Source organism: Salvelinus namaycush, chromosome 4 (genome assembly GCF_016432855.1).
Source record: "Salvelinus namaycush isolate Seneca chromosome 4, SaNama_1.0, whole genome shotgun sequence".
NCBI classification, from domain to species: domain Eukaryota; kingdom Metazoa; phylum Chordata; class Actinopteri; order Salmoniformes; family Salmonidae; genus Salvelinus; species Salvelinus namaycush.
The window spans coordinates 31,465,082-31,484,613 of record NC_052310.1 but is presented as its reverse complement, the minus strand read 5'-3'; the positions used below and the strand labels follow the sequence as shown (position 1 = coordinate 31,484,613).

The window sequence follows — 19,532 nt, the reverse complement described above, 5'->3', positions numbered from 1 at the left end:
TGATTATTAGTTCCACAAGCTCTGCATGGTTTTCCGTAGGCCGGGCAGTGCTCTTTGCCACGTGTGTGTGTATTCCCACAGTATTTACATGCTACGGGGCTCTCTGTGTTCACCGTTCGTGGTGAATTACTCTGCCTCGATTGGTTTTGTCTGAATGTCTGCCTAGCAACAGCGTGAACAGTATCAACGTCGGAGCGTGGGGTTTCCGTTTCCATTGCTCTCATTCTCATGTCAGTGACTTCAGCAGTGCGGCACATTTCGATGGCAGTTACTAATGTTAAGCCTCTCTCTCTCAGTAGACGCCGGCGCGTATTCTCATTTGCAATTCCCAGTACTATTTTGTCACGAATCAGTTCATCTTTCAATCCCCCGTATTCACAAGTGGCGGATTTCTCTCTCAAACGGGTTACAAAGTTGTGTACTGACTCACCCTCTTCCTGTTTGCAGCTTCCGAAAACGAACCGCTCGTAAATTACGTTTCTGGCGGGTTTGAAGTAATTCTCCAATGCATCCAATATAGCCTTTGCATCACACTGTTGTCGTGCCGTGAGGGTGAGATTGTGCCGGTAGATATGCCTGCATTCGCTGCCCATTAAACTCCTCAGAGTTGCCGCTTGTACCTCGTTGGGTTTCTCATGTAGACCGGTCGCCAGCGCATAGTCCTCGAATTCATCCCTGAAGTTGTCCCAATTAGTATTCCAGTCCCCTGTGAGAACCATGTGATTTGGTGGCGGAATGTTCGCTGCCATAGCAATGGAATAGGAGATTTCTTTGCCTTCAGTCATGGAGGTAGGTAGTGATGCTAGCTAGCCAGCTAACAACGAGTTGATCAGTGTTGTGAGTAGGAAACGGCTTGTGTTCGCATATGGAACGTAACTGCGCCTATACTGTACTTAGCTACAAAAATAACAAACGTGTGTTTTCCGAGCCACTTCTGATACCATGTTTCTGTATGATAAGTTGGATTAAGGAATAAAGACAGACACCAATGTTAAGTTCAATAGCCTTGTTAAAGCATTGTACAAATCCCTACGCCTGGAGTCTGGGGAACAGTCCAACTAGTCGATTACCTATCAACTAGACTCCGTAACACTGATCTGCAAGTAATAATAATAAATATGTATTTGTTATGCAAAGTGATTTGTAGATCAGTCAGTCTGCGTGTGGAGGAGGATGAAGACATTTAGTTAAGTGCAGGACATAGTAAAACACACATATCAATGACATGCAACTTTTCTCATAGGTGGGAGGTTACTATGTGAAGGAATGTGTTAGGATTGGACGTTGTCTGTTTATGTTTCTTTTGAGATGGTATGGCCTCTGAGGACCCCTAAAACCAACTGGATGAGGCTATTAAAAAGGCAGAACGCTGAGGAGCTCAACCAAGAGAAGGACCCACAAGCCTAAATGGACGAGCCCATTAATGAGGCAAAAAGGCTGGCTGAGGAGCTCAACCCAGAACCGGTAATGTAACCCCTATAGCTCCCATACGTGGACAAATATTCCCAACACAACCCCAACACCACAGCGTTATGATTTATCAATGCTTTTTGTTTGTAAAAGTAGACCCCACATGGCACAAATGTGAATTTAAACGTAGACTCCGTGATACGACCTGAACACGAGCATCAATGATATTGCCCATTCAGCATGAGGCACAAGGGTGCACTTGTTAGCGTCCTTGTGAACTTCTACACATTTTAGTTGTGTGAGTGAGCCAGAACGTGGGTCTACTGCAGGTGCCTTTCCTCAGCTGACAAATCACTTCACTTTATGTGAAAATAAAATGATTGCTTGTGCTCCATATCTGCACAAGCAAGCCATGCTTGTGGGAGACTATTATTATTATTAATGGGCCAGCCATGATAATTGAAAGGCACTTTTTAGGAAGATAAAAAGACAAACAAGGCTCCAGGGATTAGGTTCAGATGGAGACAAAGGGATGAGAGAGGACAGATTGTTCCTCAAACCAGGAAGGCAACTACATCCACTTCTCTTGGTATGTTTCATCCCGTCTAGGTGTTTAATTTTAATGGTCCCTGATGTGATTTTTTTCCTTTCAAACATACTGAATCATAGCATATCAAACTTTTGTTGCTGTGCCATAGGCCGGTCTAGTGCCATCTACCCACAGCACATAATACATTACATGCAGGTCTGATCCCACCTTTCCCTTTCTCTGTTGTCTGTCTCTGATGAAAATACATATTTAACGAAAGGAGAGTCAGAACTCCAGCAAATATTTTGAATTAAAAACCTTTTTATTACTAATTCTTTCAGCTCCAAGGGCATATCAAGAGCCAGACTAGTGCAACCTTCTGGGCCAGTCAAAGAGGAGGAAGAATCAGGTATTGATGAGCGATTTAATATATTAATCTATACAATTCCCTGTTATTCAGTGGCCTTGTAATTCATTTATTGTATTTTTATTAAATCTGTAATCAGTAGTTGAAACAATAACAAAGCACACTCCCCTCCCCAGTTTTGGTTAAAAGCTGAGTGATGGGGTTGGCGAAATGTAACCACTTTCAATTTATTGTCAGAGCTATTATTGCAATAACTTACCATCAATGTTATTAAAATAATAGTTTAACCATGTTTTAAGGCTATATACAGTGTTGTTTTACATTTACGTTGTTTGCAAACATTGACTAAAACAAGCTTATAGTTTGGGTTCTGATGGGTTACAACAGTTGAATTAAACTCATGAGGCATTAATAAGTTATAATCTTCTAGAATCAATGGGTATATATATCATTAATATAAATCCAAAAATGGCTTTATCAACTTCTGAATGCCCCTTTAAGTCTAATCCTTTCCTTTTTTGCATATCTTATTTTAGAGACGAGGACCAGTGGATTGGAATCCACTCCAGTTTTAAACATTGATGAAGAAATAGGTATGTTTAAATTGTTTTACTTTCAAAACTGGGGTCATCATGGTGTTACTGAATTATACTGCACTACATCTTTATTTTGACAGTGATGCAACATTTTTAAATGTGGCTCAAGTCTCCAGAATTTCGGATTTGAGATCAAATGTTTGATATGAGGTTACAGTACAGAATGTCACCTTTTATTTCAGGGTATTTTCAGACTTTTCTGATTTACCGTTTCGAAATGAAAGCACTATATGTCTAGTTGCAAGTTTTATTAGTCGTATGTACAAGATACTGATGATAACACCATCCAATGAAATGCTTACTTGCAGGTTGCTTGACATTTTAGCATCACTGTCCAAATACTTCTGGCAGAGCTTTTTCCTGCACATTTCCTTTAATATGAAGCAATCTGCCATTCCACATTATGGAATTAGTCTTAGTTGAATTCATTCAAATCCACTATTGGAGTGTTTACACAGTGTCTTTCCTTTTGTAACCACTGTTTGTAATTGTGGAAGCTGGAAGCATTTGCCTTTGAGGAGAGTTTACTCTGTAGTCAAAATACACTGAGTGTACAAAATATTCCTAATATTGAGTTGCACTCCCTTTTGCCCTCAGTTTTGCACTTCAATTCGTCAGGGCATGGACTCTACAAGGTGTCGACAGCGTTCCACAGGGATGCTGGCCCATGTTGACTCAAATGCTTCCCACAGTTGTGTCAAGTTGGCTGGATGTCCTTTGGGTTGTGGACCATTCTTGATATACACGGGGAAATGATGATCGTGGAAAAACCCAGCAGCGTTGCAGTTCTTGACACAAACCGTTGGACCTGGCACCTACTACCATACCCCTTTCAAAAGCACTTAAATATTTTGTCTTGCCCAGTCACCCTCTGAATGGCACACATACACATGTTTTTGCTGTGTGAACGTTTTCAGATGCAGTTGAGTTCATTTTTAGCTTATAATGGAATGAATTATCAACATTGTCAAGTGTCCCACAATCAGTTACTGAGGTTGATTGCTATTTCATATGTCATATATTTAATGTATTTCACGTATCCTTTCAAGGACTGATTACAAAGGATTCTTTGATGGCGTATTTATCTGCAAGGATGAGGATGTGTCTGACTTTGTAAACTATGTCCATACAAAGACTAAACATGTACGTTTCCTGTGTATCTTCTAATCTGTGAAATAGGACTGGCCTCGGGCCATCTGACTCAAAGGCAGACTCGTTATACACTATTCCAATAAAAACATATCATTTTGGAGAGATGGTAATCCTCTCTCTTCAAGTCCAGGGTCGTTACACCACTCCCTCTGTTCAGAAATGCAACACACTTTACAAGTGCTTGTTTTTTACAGTCAATCTCCAACTTCTGATCTCAGCTCAGCGCCCTCAGCTAGATTTTAAAAACCTAACCACTGTCCCTTCAACACTCCCCCCCCCAATTTGTTTTCTACCTATACTCTTCTACTTCCTTGTCTAGGGTTATGGAAAAGGGGTATGTGGAGCATCCCAGTGGACAGCAGCTAAAGAGTCGTCAAGGAAAACAAACGACAAACTTGATGAAGAGGGACTCGAAGTTGCCGTCTGCTGCCACAGAATACTTCTAAGGAGCCTCAACATGATGCGTGGAGAGATATTTGCGTACCCACTTCTTGCAGAAGGAATTGTATGGCAGCAGGAACATACAATTCATAAGTACGGATGTGATCTGCAAATTTTGGCCATACATAACCAAAGTTGCCCTTCATTGTCCAGAGCTCGCCACTCTTTTAGACATGAAGCCACTTCTTTCCGTCATGCATGCAAAGGCACATCGTTTGAAATGCGCGGTAAGTTTTTCTTTATTAAACTGTTCAACGAGATTTTCCAGCTTCAGTCCTTTACAAGGCTTCCCATTTAGATGTTTGTTATTCACATAATTGCAATATTAAGTCAATATTTTTTTTAATGTAAATTAAGATTAAGTGGGGAGGGCGGAATCAGGAAGGAGCTGGCACAGCTCTGGGTGGAACAAGGGAACAGCTTCTTGTCGAAGGCTGCAATCTGTTCCAAGCAAATGTCCAAAGGAGGTAAACAATTAGTTTAAGGTTGTTCTATTCAGCTATGTTAATACTTATCCGGAATAAGGAGTTCTATTTGGCTTTTCTAGCAAGAACAGACATGCTAACCATCCAGGCCATGTGGTGGAACAGAAGATACTTGAAGGTGTATTGTGTGGATCAATACATTTATTTTAGAAGTATTATATCTATGCATTTAATTTATTTTAAAACAATTAATTATTCTGTTTTGTTTTTGTCATAATTCTCAGACAACAGCAAAATCCAGGAGGAGACCCAGACTCTCGAAAAGTTTAAGAGTGATTTGGGTGTAGGCGATGAGACTCTGTACAACTGGACAACGGAAGGTCAGCAATGGGCTAATACAGGTAAATGAATACAAAAACGAAATAATCCTAAATGTAACTCTCCTGGACTGTCACCTTAACGTAGTGGAGAGGCTTGCGTACTCCAATGACCCTGAGAGCTAACCCTTAGAGGGTGTTTTCCACCGGCAGGTGCAATCAAGCCAGACAGGTGGAAGGGTAGGAGGCAGACAAACCATTCCCTGGTTCTCCAGGTTGGGGCTCACTCACCCCCCACATAACAAATAATTTGTTACAGAAACCTTCACAGGCCCTATGTTCCTCCAGGAAGTGAGTGCAACTACTCACCGTTGGAGATACGTTGTTAATTTATAGATTTATTGTATTTCAGAGGAAACAAATATGAACATGGATGGTCCCCAGGTACTACAGAGAACAATTTAAGTCCTTTTTCTTAGCATCAAACAAAGGAAACAGAACCTCTACCGTCAGACAGGTTTGTTAAATTTCTCATGAAATTGAATTGCACTCACTTCATTTCTATTTCATTTCAAAGCCATGCAATTTAACAAATAATTCCATTCTCCTTTTGTTTTGATGACAGATGGATGCAAGAAAAGACACCCTCTGCGCAGAAAGATATTGGTAGAAAAGGCCAAATTGACAGCTGCCATAGAGGAGTACAACACCCTTGTACCAGATTCAGCAATACCATCTGCAGATGAGATCCTTTCCACAGACCTTCATGCATGGCCTTGGGAGCTGAATGGACAAAGTAAGTAGTATGTTTGTGTGCCACAATAACTATGTTTCTGTTTTGCTATCTCTGTTTGTTCAGTTGCGCAAACACAGACAGCACTGCCACAGTTACAAATCCACATTGCATTCTTATGAATTTACAGCTGACCTACTCACAAATAAAATAGCCTTTGACCGTGTGATGCTCCTGAGACGGCTGAAGGAGGAGGAGTTAATTGTCCTAAAGGAAGTCAAGCAGCACTGGGAAAGCCTAAAGAGGAAATCGGATAATGTGCAAGACCTTGCTTCATATGTGGTACTTGACCTAAGCAGGCCAAATAGGGGAACTTTCATTAATATATACAATTGATGATGGCACCCTGTAATTGCTATTGTATTTAAGGAATATTTAATTGTATTTACCCACATTACAATTGTTGGTGTTAGGCTGGCAATTGAATCAGTCGAAAGCTGGGCGCAAAGGTCAAAGCTGGGCGCAGAGGACAGTCAGCAGCCTCAGAAGACACCAGGACTCTGTCAAACTGATATACAGCAAAGCTATGAGCCAAGACACCTCCCTCCTAGAAAATAACTTCATAGGTGACCTCCTGGAAGAGGACCTAGATGACATCTATGACAGCATCCACTACAGCTCTGATGACGAGGAATCTATCACAGACTGACGGTGTTCTTTTGGGTGGGTGCAGTTTGCACTGGGTGAAAAGTGATTCCATTTGTTTTGCATATGTGCTTTATCTGCCTTCCTAAGGAAAAATTGTTTGAACATTTTATGGAAAATAAACTTTTATGTTTCTTCCTTGTTGACAATGTGATCATGTGGCACAGATTTGAGAAGGGCGCTCGTCTGTTACTGATTTTGCCCTGGTACACGACCAGGTCCGATGCATCCCTTTAAATGGCCAAGCTGAGGTTGCTACATCCACTTTTGGATTCTTGAAGAATATAATTTATAAATGCCTCATGAACATAGTTCAACTGCCGTACCCCATCAGATCCCAAAATATATATTTTGTTCTACTCCAATGTTTGTAAACAAAGTAAATGTAAACATACACGAGCATGTGTCAAACTCATTCCACGGGTGAGCCGAGTGTCTGCGGGTTTTCGCTCCTCCCGTGATTGATGAATTAAGGTCACTAATTAGTAAGGAACTCCCCTCACCTGGTTGTCTAGGTCTTAATTGAAAGGAAAAAACAAAAACCAGCAGACACTAGGCTCTCCGTGGAATGAGATTAACACCACTGGACTATAGCCTCGAAACATGGTTTAAAGTTTAAACTATGGTTACATTTCTCCAGCCCCCTCCCTCTGCTTTTTACAGAACCATTGGCGGGGAGAACGATTTATTGTTTCACCTGGTGATTTCCGATTTAAACATTGTTAAACTGTAATGTACTGTGCTTGTGCGTGCTTATTAGTTTAGTTAATAAAAAACTATCCTTGTCTTCAAGTAATCATTTGCATCCTGATGGAGCTACATCAGTACATTAGTCATGGGCTGTTAAGTCAACGATTCCTTATGTATGTATGAGATGTACAAATGCTTAACTAATGCTGAGTACTTTGACCAGTTACGTCTTTACTCTCAAGTATTTTTCGAGAGGGTTACTTTACTTGTACTTGAGTACAATAACTGACTCCCATCAGCTGCAGATGAAACAGGTTAGTTGAAAAATAATGTTGCCTAGAATCTACAGGCACTCGCAATTAATCATCAAAAGTATGGACACAGAATGATTGAAGTGATTATTGTATTTTATTATGCTGACCCATGACATCTTTTGGGAAGAATAATGCATAGCATAGCCCTTGTGTGTTAAGCTGCAAACTTGGAAATGTTCCTATTGAAATGGGGGTTGTCCCATACTGAACAGGCCAATTGCAAGTGAAAAACTCTTAACGCTACTATTAGCAACACCGTATTATTATTAAAATTAGATGATTTAAAAAAAAAACTTATGCAGGCATGTCTTCGGTTTGGTCGTTCAGTCAGTTTGTTTTGGTTATGTGCGTCGCAATGCCCGTGACGTAATAGACTATGTTTCTGAATTTTCTGATTACATTTTTAAACTATTCATAAATTATTCTTGCGCAATGTTACTTTTATTTGAATGTCGTAAACATTGTCGGATTCTATTAAATAATTGATGTAACAGATAAATTCTTACGTTACAAAAACGGGAAAAGTTGTGAACTACAAATGTAGTAAATCATCAAAGTTTGGGGAAAAGTCAACTGTTGGTGGCGCTACTGAGCACCCCATGGCCACCAGGGGTATGGGATTGCATAATTATGTCTAATTCATGCATAGGATTATTTGTGCCAAGCCATAAGACTGAGCTACAAAAAACAACAAAAACATATTTTTGGGGACTCTATGACCAGAGTTGACCTCTTACAAAAGGTTTTTTAGGGGTGTATAAAGGTTCATGGCAGAAAACATGTATAGAATTGCTTATATAAACATTGTTACATCGATATTGACGCTTCTAGAAGTTAAAAAATAGACATTCAACAGTCTGTGGCCTTTCAACCCCAATACCCATTACCCACATGGCCTTATAACCGCACCTCTATTGCCATGGTCCTCGGCACATCATATTCCTGATAAGCAACAATGATGAAAATTAATTTTCACTGTCTACTCAAAAAAAGCAGTTGTGAAATTATTTGGCTTTCACCTTCATTAAATATTTTCCGTGGACAACTAGCCTATAGACCAAGCAGGTAGACGCTAAACATGCTGCATGCCAATATGACTCAGGAGTAGGCCTATATCCAACATAAAAAATGCAGGTAAAGTAATATGTAATAGCATTATATATACTGTATATATAATCCATATATATGTAAGCTATGTTGATATACACATAGTCCTATGTATTATAAGATATAGCCTAGCTGCGCCTAGCCTACGGGCCTATAATAAACTTTGATATGAATTGCGAAGTTCAAGGTCAGTTGGCCAAAATGCTTTCAAAATGCAACATTCTCATAACTTTTGATTATTATTTTCTCATTCCTCATAAGACATTCACTAAGTACTAAAGTTGATCAGCCCAATCCACTGCTCATAACTAATGTATCAACATTGTGCTATGTGCCTCGGCCTCTGGTCAAAAGTAGTGCACTTTCAATGGAATATGGTGGCATTTGGAAAGAAATGATCCAGTACCTTTATCCATTGAACTAACATTCTTCCAGTAGAAAGACAGAAGGAAAAAAGTTACCTTTAAGTCTCAGATTTGCATTACTTTGTTCCAAACAGAATGTTGTAGCTTTACTATATTGGAAAAGGCACAGGTAAAATCAAGAACCGTGTACGTTAACCTGTGCACATTTTCTAATAGTGCGCCGGCGTTTAATTTCAGGACCACAGACAGCTACTGTTGGCTCATGCGGGAGAAATGCAAGGCATGCCGTGGCGAGTTCAGAACCACGGCAGTGGAGACTGGAGAGCGTCACTAACAACAAAAATGAAAACCACAAGATGATTTTTGCCTACTGTAAACATTGGCATTTCAAATCACGATATGAATCTGTGATTTTCAACCATCTGACCTACTACTGTCTGATTTAAATAGCCTGATATTTTATGTTTGTTCTTTATTATATCAACTGATTGCTTCTGTATGGGGTGCTTTGGCTGAAAGACCAACACGTTTGATCTGGAGAAAAATAGACTATTAAACTTACAATTATATTTACTAAAGACAGTTAATTTGCATCTACTCCATAAGATAATCAGCTATGTGCATTGTGTTATAGAAATAGGCATAGACTAAAGGTAAAAAATGTGAGAGAGTGAAATTAAACTTATATATTTAATAAGAGTCCAATTAATCAATGCAAATATAAAAGACAAACACTCAACTTCTGATTACTTTAATACACATACGTGAATTTATCACAATACTTTTGGTCCCCTAAAATGGGGGGGGGGGGGGGGGGGGGGTGCTATGTACAAAACGTGCTGTAATTTCTAAACGGTTCACCAGATATGGATGAAAATACCCTGAAATTAAAGCTGACAGTCTGCACTTTAACCTGTCATTGTATTATTTCAAATACAAAGTTCTGTAGTACAGATCCAAAACAACAAAAAATGTGTCACTGTTGCAATACTTATGTAGCTCACTTTATATGAAGAATATCTAAATGCATATTCTCATGAAACTGATTGAGATCAAATGGTTGGCATGCTGATGCTCCATGAATGTTTCAATGGTGAATTTGGCCAACCATTTATGATTGACAGGGATACATGTGAAGGGAGAGTGAAGAATACATTTGTGCATAAAGTAGGTTAAACTGGAGAAACCCGGTCCTCGGCCTTGATCCAGTCATCGTCCCATTTCTTGCCACTAAGACAAGAAAGAAAACACAAAAAGGAATGTCATGTTTTTAAGCAGAAATAGAAAACAAATCATTCAATACATAAATCGTGAGCAAGGGTTGCACCTATTCCTTTCAAAGGGTTTTATGATTTTTGGTTAAACCTGATCTCACGCGCTGATCAAGCGCCTTCTTCTCCTCAAATATAATATTTAAACTACATAAAGTACCTTGCAAAGGTATTCATACCCCTTGGATTTCTTCACATTTTGTGTTGCAACGTTGGATTGAAATTGATTTAATTTAGATTTTTTTGTCAACAAGCAACTGAAAATGGTGTACTCTAATGTCAAAATGGAAGAAAATTTTGATTTTTTTAATAAAGGCATGCCTAAATTAGTTCACGAGTTACAATTGGCTTAACAAATCACATAATATGTTATATGGACTCAATAGGGGTTGACATTATTTTTGAATAACTACCCATACCTCATACATAGAATATCTGTAAGGTCCCTCAGTCAGGTATTGAATTTCAAGCACAGATTCAACTACAAAGACCAGGGAGCTTTTCGAAAGCCTCATAAAGAAGGGCAGTGATTGGTAGATGGGTAACAATAACAAATCAGACATTGCATATCTCTTTTAGCATGATCAAGTTAATAATTATGGTGTGGATTATGTATTAAACCACCCAGACACATCAAAGATACAGTCATCCTTCTGAACTGAGCTGCAGGACATGAATGTAACTGCTCAGGGGTGTTACCATGAGGCCATTGGTGATTTTACAGTTACAGGCTGTCATGGTAGAAAAACTGAGGATGGATCATCATTGTAGTAACGCCACAATAATGACTTAAATTACAGTGAAAAGAAGAATACAAATATACAGAATAAAAACAAAATCTCATGCATCTTGTATGCAACAAGGCACTGAAGTTATACTGAAAAAAACTGCAAAGGAATATACTTTCTGGCCTAAATGCAAAGCCTGCTTTCCACAAGACACTAGGAGAGGAATTCACCTTTCAGCAGGACATTTACCTACAACACAATGACAAATCTACACTGGAGTTGCTTACCAAGAAGACAGTGAATGTTCCTGAGTTGCCAAGTTCGAGCTTAAATCTGATTGGAAATCTATTGAAAGACTTTTAAATTGTTGTCTAGACATGATCCCCAACATATTGACAGAGCTTGAAGAATTATAAAAAGAATGGGCTAATTTTGCACAATCCTGGTGTGTTAAGCTCTAAAAGACTTACCCAAGAAGACTCACAGCTGTAATCACTGTCAAAGGCGTTTTCTAGGGGTATGACTACTTTTGCAATTTGTTAACCTGTAACGTCCAATACCAAGGTACAGCCAAAACCATTGTATTTGGAGAGTGAAGCTAAAATGTGAAATTTGGATCCATACTCCAGAATTGAGTATTTTAAATAAAAGGTTTCATGTACTATAACTTTAATACACTTTAAGTGAATTTGTCCAAATACTTATGGCTTCTTCAATTTGGGGGGTACTATATACATAAAGTGATTTAATTTCTAAATTGTAAAAAGGTGACCTGCACTATCGCCTCATATGAAACATTTGATCTCAAATCCAAAATGCTGGAGTTTAGAGTAAAATTGTACATTTTTAGCTTCACTGTCAAAATACATACAGTGTTGAGTATACAGTATATCCTCAATTCATTCTAGGAGATTAGTTGAATTAACATACCATCCAGAGCATGGCTTCCACCTCACTTTCTGCTCCTGACCTTTTATTATGCAACAAATACAAATGTATGTTTTTTAAAGCTGCACTATGCTGAAATCGCTCCACAATGTCATGGTAGCTAATATCAGCTGTTTGCAGCTGTTGTACAAAACCAAAGTAAGAGACTAAATAACAAAACTTAAGAACGGGAAGCATATAAATAACGCACACAGTAGAACAGATCTACCGCTTCTTAGACTTGCTTTCAAGTAGAATGATGATCTGTAACTAACAATTCTATATGAATTTGGTCGGGCCACCCAAAAAGTTACATATTGCCACTTTAACTACAAGGTCTATGCACTGCAAGTTAACTACAATTGGTGTTGCACTAGGATTAGCCTCCTTTGAAGTTCTATTGGCAAGAATCTTGAGAATAGGGAAAATCGTTTGCCCCGGATGCACTGGACACTCTGAAACAATAAATGCATGTATTTATTTAATCACCACCCAGCAGAACATTAATAAAGTTAGCGGGATAGTCATTTGCATTATCCATTTTACATCTATGCCTAGCCTTAGACTACACTCTTAGAAATGGTTATTTGGCTGTCACCATCGGAGATCCCTTTTAGGTTCCGGGTAGAACCCTTTTGGTTTCATGTAGAACCCTTAAGACAAAGGGTTCTACATGGAACCCAATAGAGTTCTACCTGGAACCTGAGGGGTTCTAACCTAGAATCAAAAAAGGTTCTTCTTTGGGGACAGCTGAAGAACCCTTTTGGAACCCTTTTTCTAAGAGCATACAGTATGCCTGCCTCCTGAAAAGTAGGGGACCATCAATCACTGGAATTGTTTTATAAATTTATTTAAAACATAATTGAAGTTATTGACATAATTAACATTTATGAATAAACAATATAAGTTAGATACTGATTTACCTTTTTGCATGTAGTCATATTTCCTCTTCCTTGGTCGGGGTTGGATGGGGTTGACTGTGTCATGCTCAGCGGGTTGGAGGGTTCTTTGAGGGTGATAGGACTTTCTCCCCGTCTTCTTTGGTTTGGTTTGGGTGTAGCTGGTCTCCTGGGCGGTGGGGGTTATTGGGGGTTCAACCTGGTTGAGGATGGGGGTGTAGCTGGTCTCCTGGGCGGTGGGGGATATCGGGGTTTCAACCTGGGTGATGTTGAGGGTGTAGCTGGTCTCCTGAGGGGCAAATGTAACAGACAGTTCTTGGGCAGCAACAGGAGGAGGGTTAGAGGGTTGTAGTGTGGGGGTATGGGTGTTGATTGCCACTGTGAAATAGAACATATTAAGGAAATGGGACAGACAAGTGGACAACAGTTTCCAATTAGCAGAGGTGAGCATGTATATTTAAGCAATAAGGCCCGAGGAGGTGTAGCTGTTCTTATGCATGGCGGAGTGCCTGGACACAGCCCTTAGCCGTGGTATATTGGCCACATACCACAAACCCCCGAGGTGCCTTATTGCTATTATAAACTGGTTACCAATGTAATTAGAGCAGTAAAAATAATTTTTGGGTCATACGGTCTGATATACCAAGGCTTTCAGACAATCAGCATTCAGGGCTGGAACCACCCAGTTTAGAAATAAACTTCTACACAGGATATGTGAAAGAATGTGTTGAAATGTTGCTTGCCTGAACTCCTCTACTTTAATAATAACAATAATTAAACATGAAACATGCATAGCTTTACAATTGTAGAAACAAACAATCAATAATCTAACTAAACAACAGCAGACTAAACAAAAGGAAGAAAAACAGTAAACAAAATACTTTGGCGCAACATACGTCCTTTATCCTGATCTTGTCCACATTCTGATTGTGCCCACATTTTTTGAAATGCGTCTACACATGGTCTTATCCATCCACTGTGTCCGCATTGTGAACAGATTTACTGGTCCCGCCTTGTATGCTAATTCTTTGACAGTTATTCTTTCAAGACACATATATATTCCATAAGTCAATGGTGCCACCTGTCAATGACTTTAGAAGGCAGGATGATTTAAATGGTTTCACTGTCAACTCCAGACGTGGTCAGGAAGATCTGATCACAATGCTTCTTTTAATCGTCTACACCTGTGTGAAAATGTGGGCACAATCAGACTGTGGAAAAGATCAGGAAATATAATGCATGTTAGAACCAGGTATAACGGGGCTAAATAGAGGTAAGAAGGGCTCAAGGAAAGGGTGTGATATGTGAGTGAGATAGCAGGTGAGTGAGCGAGCATATGTTGCGCATGTGCGAGTGTGTGAAACAGAAGGGGTGTGTGTGTTAATGCTGGAGGGGGAGGTAAGGGTAGGCCATGGTGAAGAGGTGGGTTTTTAGGCGGGACTGAAAGATGATGGACTCAGAGTCACGGATGGCTGGGGGGAGTTCCAGAGCCTAGGAGCAACCCTGTCACTGAAACTCTGGAGCTTGGACCTGGGGATGACAAGGTGGCCAACTGTGGTTGAGCAGAGAGAGCATGAAGGCTGGTAGGAGAGAAGAAGGTCAGAGAGGTAAGGGGTAGCAAGGTGGGGGAGAGCTTTTTAGGTCAGGAGGATCTTGTAATTAATGCGGTGGGAGACAGGGAGCCAGTGGAGTTCACAGTGGATGGGGTGATATGCTGCCAGGATGATTTAGTGGGTTAGAAGATGGGCTGCTGAGTTTTGAACCATTTGGAGCTTATCGAGGGAGTTTGTGTTAGTTCCGGGGAGTAGTGAGTTGCAATAGTCTATTCGGGAGAATAAGAAAGCATGGATGAGTTTCGGCCGGCAGGACAGGAGAGGGAGGTGCTGTAATTGGCGAATTTGCCTAAGTGGAATAATTTGTTTTTTACTGTCTGACGGATGTGGTGGTTGAGGGATACCTTTTACAATTGCCGCATACAACCTTTGGATTGCTGCCATTGAGGTCTGATTCATCATACCACTGAGGACACAGTGCAGTTGATGACAAAATGTTATCCTTCTTCCTCTTGCTGAGGAGTAGCAGGGGGTACACTCCTACCTTGTGGAACCTATGTACCTGGAATCATTAATGACTAAATAACTTCCAGAAACACAATAAATATCAGTCAAATAATGACATTTAGATTTAGTGTTAAATGACACAATGAGACAACAACAAATAATAATATCCCTAACCTAGAAATGCAGAAATCTTTTAGAGGAACACATAATAATGCTTACCAGCTTGTTTGCTGCATTAACCAAGGTTGCATATCTTCCATTTTTCATTGTCTTATTTGCCCATTCATTTGTTGCCTTCATTTTTTGGGCCTCTAACTTGACCTTTAGCTGGATTATTGCACCACAGAACTTGCACTTATTTGATGCTACTCCTATTGATGTGTTACAACTAGGACACAGCTTACGGGTGGAGCCAGGAGCCATTCTGCATGAAAGGTGGATACGAAAGTGTCAGAAAGAATAGCCCTATACACATAACTTTGACTGATGGAATGCACCAGGGAGGTCCACTCTGGCACGGGGCTTGAATTGACAAGGAGAACTAGAGATTATAAGATAAAAACTATACTAACAATAGCAATTAATAAAGACAGTTTGGCCAACTAAGGAGCTGCCGTTGAGTTCGCATGAAACATCAAGCCCTGACCCTTCTCAAACCCATTAAAGAAGTGCTGTGTGTGTGTGTTTGAAGGTGACATGGGTTTCAATGACTCAATCATATGGGTCAGATCTGATAATGGACCTCGCCTGGTACTAAAACTAAGCCTGAGGCTTTAACATGTCACACTGTAACGTAATGTGTCATACTAACTGTTGACTGCTATTGTAACCTAGATGTAGGCTACCTGCCATAGCCTCAGGTGCATAGTGCAATGAATGTCGTTAGTTGACAGATGAAACAATACCTGGGCCAGTGGGATTTGGTTACTTATTTTAAGATACAATTTTTGAATAATCTTCTCCAGTTGGTTTCCATTTTTAAACTACAACCTGATTTGTTTTTGAAAACACAAGAAATGGGAAGAAAGCTGAATTAAAAGAGAAAAAGTTTCCACTTACTTAAACTGCAGCCAGAGGCTGTATCAAGAGGATGGAGAGGGACTAAAGGTGTCAGCCGTAGGTCTGAATAGAAGGGTGGTAGGTGTGAAGGGTCTTTATTTGGAGCTGCAAAGTAAAGAGAATAGAACAAGTTGAACTAGCTCTATCAGGCAGGAGTGTCAAACTCATTCCACAGAGGGCCGAGTGTCTACAGGTTTTTGGTTTTTCATTTCAATGAACACCTGGAAAACCTAACCAGGTGAGGGGAGTCCCTTAGTCATTTGTGACCTTCATTTATCAATCAAGGGTGGAGCAAAAACCTGCAGACACTCGGACCTCCCATGGTTGGAGTTTGACACGTGGATTAAAGTAATTAACCACTCAAACTAGTTTAATCAGGTGTGTAGATGTTGCCCAGAACAAAACCCTGCGCCCACCATGAAACGCAATAGACTGTAGCCTAGCTCGCTAGCTAGCTGAAACTGTTGAGTAGGCCTATAGTTAAGATTTTGATTGAAAACCTTGACAGATCAGTGAAAATGCATGGTGGTTTGAGAAATGTCGTAAAAAGCAATAAATCAATCTCCATAACATTACATACTAGCGATTACAACCACATTGTTTAATTGCATACTTCACTTACCGGGAAAGAGAGTGGGAGCATGGGAGGAACGAGTACGTTCCAAGTTGCCTTTGTTGAAGTCATGATGCGCATTTGTGTTGTAGGTCAAATGACACAGATTCTGCACAGAATAAGAATATACATTCAAACTGCCTGGAAAAGCCTTTCTTAGATTAATTTAATTTGATATTCTTATATAAACTGAACAACGCAGAACGTAACCTCCTTACAGCCGATTGTGTTGAAGAGCTGGAACGCGCTCCGCATTACATTGGGTTGAAGTTGCCTATGTACACTACTGATCTTGAGCAACATCACCCGCAAGGGTTTTGATCGGCCAACATACGTTTTCTGATTGCAATGAGCTCAACACACCAAAATATTATGTGAAATCAAGCATAGAAAACAGTATTTGCCATTGATAATGTATTTAAATGTTCCCTGGCAAAGAACCCAAAGAGTGCCATTACTTGGAGTAATCTCTGAACGGTTTCAAAATGCCTACCTGTTGAATATCATATTGTCTGTAGCAAATAAATGTATCGGAAGAGTGGAGTGGAAGAATAAATACATTTCTTTCAATGGATAAATCATCCGTAAAATAAATCTGAAAACAGATGTAGGCTATGTATGTAGGCTAAACATTGGATGTAGGCTAAACATTGGAACCGCTCCAATATTATTGTGTAGACATGGCTTATTAGTCTTAAAGCAACCAAACATTTATTAAGGAAATAAATGCAAAAATTAAAATACTTTATTACTTTAGTTTCTTAATTCTATAGTTATATTGTTTGTTGTATAGCCTGTATCTCAGACGACCAGAACCTTAATAATAATCCCCATACATACGTCACAAACAATAATTATACGAGTTGACTGCACGGACACATAGTAGGATACTGACACTCACTCCGCCGTGGTCGTGAATGGGTATGAGGGCTGGACACGCCGCGACCCAGACCCTACTGTTGTCTATTACAGATACTAATGCCTCGTTCAGGTGCTATCGGAGTTCTCGGAAATTCCTATTTCTGACTGGGAAGTTTCACTTGAATGACCCTCCAAATAGGAATTACAAGTGGGAAATCTTATTGGTTTAAGAATTGTTCGGACTTCAAAAGCACTTGAAAACAATCATGTCGGAGTTACAACTTCCCATTTCCCACGAGAATGTGAAGCCAGCATAATACTGTATTCCAGTGTACTAGAAAACTGACATTTCTGACTTGCTAACTGGTTGAACGCGTTACAGTAGCCTAAGTATATAACATGATTGACATGCCTGTAATAATCATAATGGAAAGGCCTTGGAAGTGTCATAAGTGTAAGCCAACATAATTCATTATTTTATATTAACCTGTTTAACATGTAATAAATGCATTATGAAGAAAATTGTGTAATTTAGGCTCCACAAAATATGAAATGGGTTATGAAGAAAATCGTGTACTGTTGCCTACATGACAAAAAGGCCTTCTGATTACAACTGCACCAGTATTGGCATTAATAAAACAATTTTTCCCACAAATTAATTTGCATGTAAATGTGCGTCGTTTCTCATTCTGTTCAGCAAGTCTAAAACAGTACTACATACGACACATTTTAAAACATGGTTAAACAAAGACAACATTTCTGTATATTCATAACGTTCAATTAGTCATTAAGAAGAACAAAACATTTAATATTTTTTTATTTATTAAATATAAATTTATATTTTTTTATAAAATTGTTGCAAAGGCTTGTGTGTAGCCTACTGGTTAAATTTGTGTCTTTTCGCACGAATTAGGAAGCACATAAATTCATGTCATTTCTCACGAATTAAGCCACACAAAAACGCACGAAATTTGCTGAAATGCATTATGTACATATATGCACAAATTGAATGTGACACTGTGTTGCCTGGTTACACTAGTGACCATATTCCCCGCGCATCCCACAAAGGTGGAGGTGTTGCTCACATCTACAATAGCAAATTTCAATTTCATATATATATTTTTTAACTACATTTGAGTTTTTTTAGCTTCTAGTCATAATCTATGCAGCCTACTCAATCAGTTTTTATAGCTACTGTTTACAGACCTCCTGGGCCGTATACAGCGTTCCTCACCGAGTACCCTGAATTCCTATCGGACCTTGTAGTCATGGTAGATAATATTCTAATTTTTGGTGACTAATATTCACATGGAAAAGTCCACAGACCCACTCCAAAAGGCTTTCGGAGACATCATCGACTCAGTGGGTTTTGTACAACATGTCTCCAGAACTACTCACTGCCACAGTCACACTCTGGACCTAGTTTGCCCCGTGGAATAAATATTGTGGATCGTACTGGTTTTTCCTCATAATCCTGGACAATCGGCAGAGGCAGCCCCAGAATTGTTTTGGTGGGGGCACACGGGTAGATTGGCGGTCTCAGGTAGGAGACCTGAGTCAACTCCCCGTGCTTACCGTGGCGAGAGAGTGACTGGGCAGGCACCGTGTTATGCGGAGAAGCGCAAGGTGTCCCCAGTATGCACGCATAGCCCGGTGCGCTGTATCACAGCTCCTCAAATCGGCCAGGCTAGAGTGGGCATCGAGCCAGGAGGGATGATGCCGGCTTAGCGCATCTGGTCTCCAGTGCGTCTCCTCGGCCCGGGGTATACTGCACCAGCCCTACGCACGGTGTCTCCAGTTCGACAGCACAGCCCAGTGCGGCCTATTCCAATTCTCCGCACTTGCCGGGCTACAGGGGGGATCCAGCCAGGACGAGTGGTGCTAGCCCTGCGCTCGAGACCGCCAGTGCGCCTCCACGGTCCAGTGCATCCGGTGCCTCGGCCAAGGACAAGGCCTCCTGCAT

The 19,532-nt window shown here is 40.1% G+C and overlaps 2 long non-coding RNA genes across 7 annotated transcripts; one reads left to right on the top strand and one right to left on the bottom strand.

The window, feature by feature from the left end:
• Positions 1-1,059: 1,059 nt before the first annotated feature.
• Positions 1,060-6,819, top strand: LOC120046438. 3 transcript variants are annotated; one of them, XR_005476806.1, is made up of 8 exons: positions 1,060-1,464; positions 2,281-2,348; positions 2,843-2,899; positions 4,374-4,722; positions 5,205-5,321; positions 5,650-5,754; positions 5,863-6,033; positions 6,161-6,819. It is a non-coding gene; the product is annotated as an uncharacterized LOC120046438 (long non-coding RNA). The 3 variants fall into 3 exon arrangements; XR_005476808.1 differs by lacking the exons at positions 1,060-1,464; positions 2,281-2,348; positions 2,843-2,899 and adding an exon at positions 3,697-3,824 and having other exon boundaries at positions 3,952-4,722; XR_005476807.1 differs by lacking the exons at positions 1,060-1,464; positions 2,281-2,348; positions 2,843-2,899 and adding an exon at positions 3,697-4,045.
• Positions 6,820-12,247: 5,428 nt separating this feature from the next.
• LOC120045575 lies at positions 12,248-17,060 on the bottom strand. 4 transcript variants are annotated; one of them, XR_005476727.1, is made up of 7 exons: positions 16,927-17,057; positions 16,718-16,817; positions 16,096-16,200; positions 15,256-15,460; positions 14,934-15,091; positions 13,001-13,265; positions 12,248-12,532 (listed from the first exon to the last, which is right to left on the bottom strand). It is a non-coding gene; the product is annotated as an uncharacterized LOC120045575 (long non-coding RNA). The 4 variants fall into 4 exon arrangements; XR_005476726.1 differs by having other exon boundaries at positions 16,718-17,060; XR_005476728.1 differs by lacking the exon at positions 15,256-15,460 and having other exon boundaries at positions 12,250-12,532; positions 16,718-17,058.
• Positions 17,061-19,532: the final 2,472 nt, after the last annotated feature.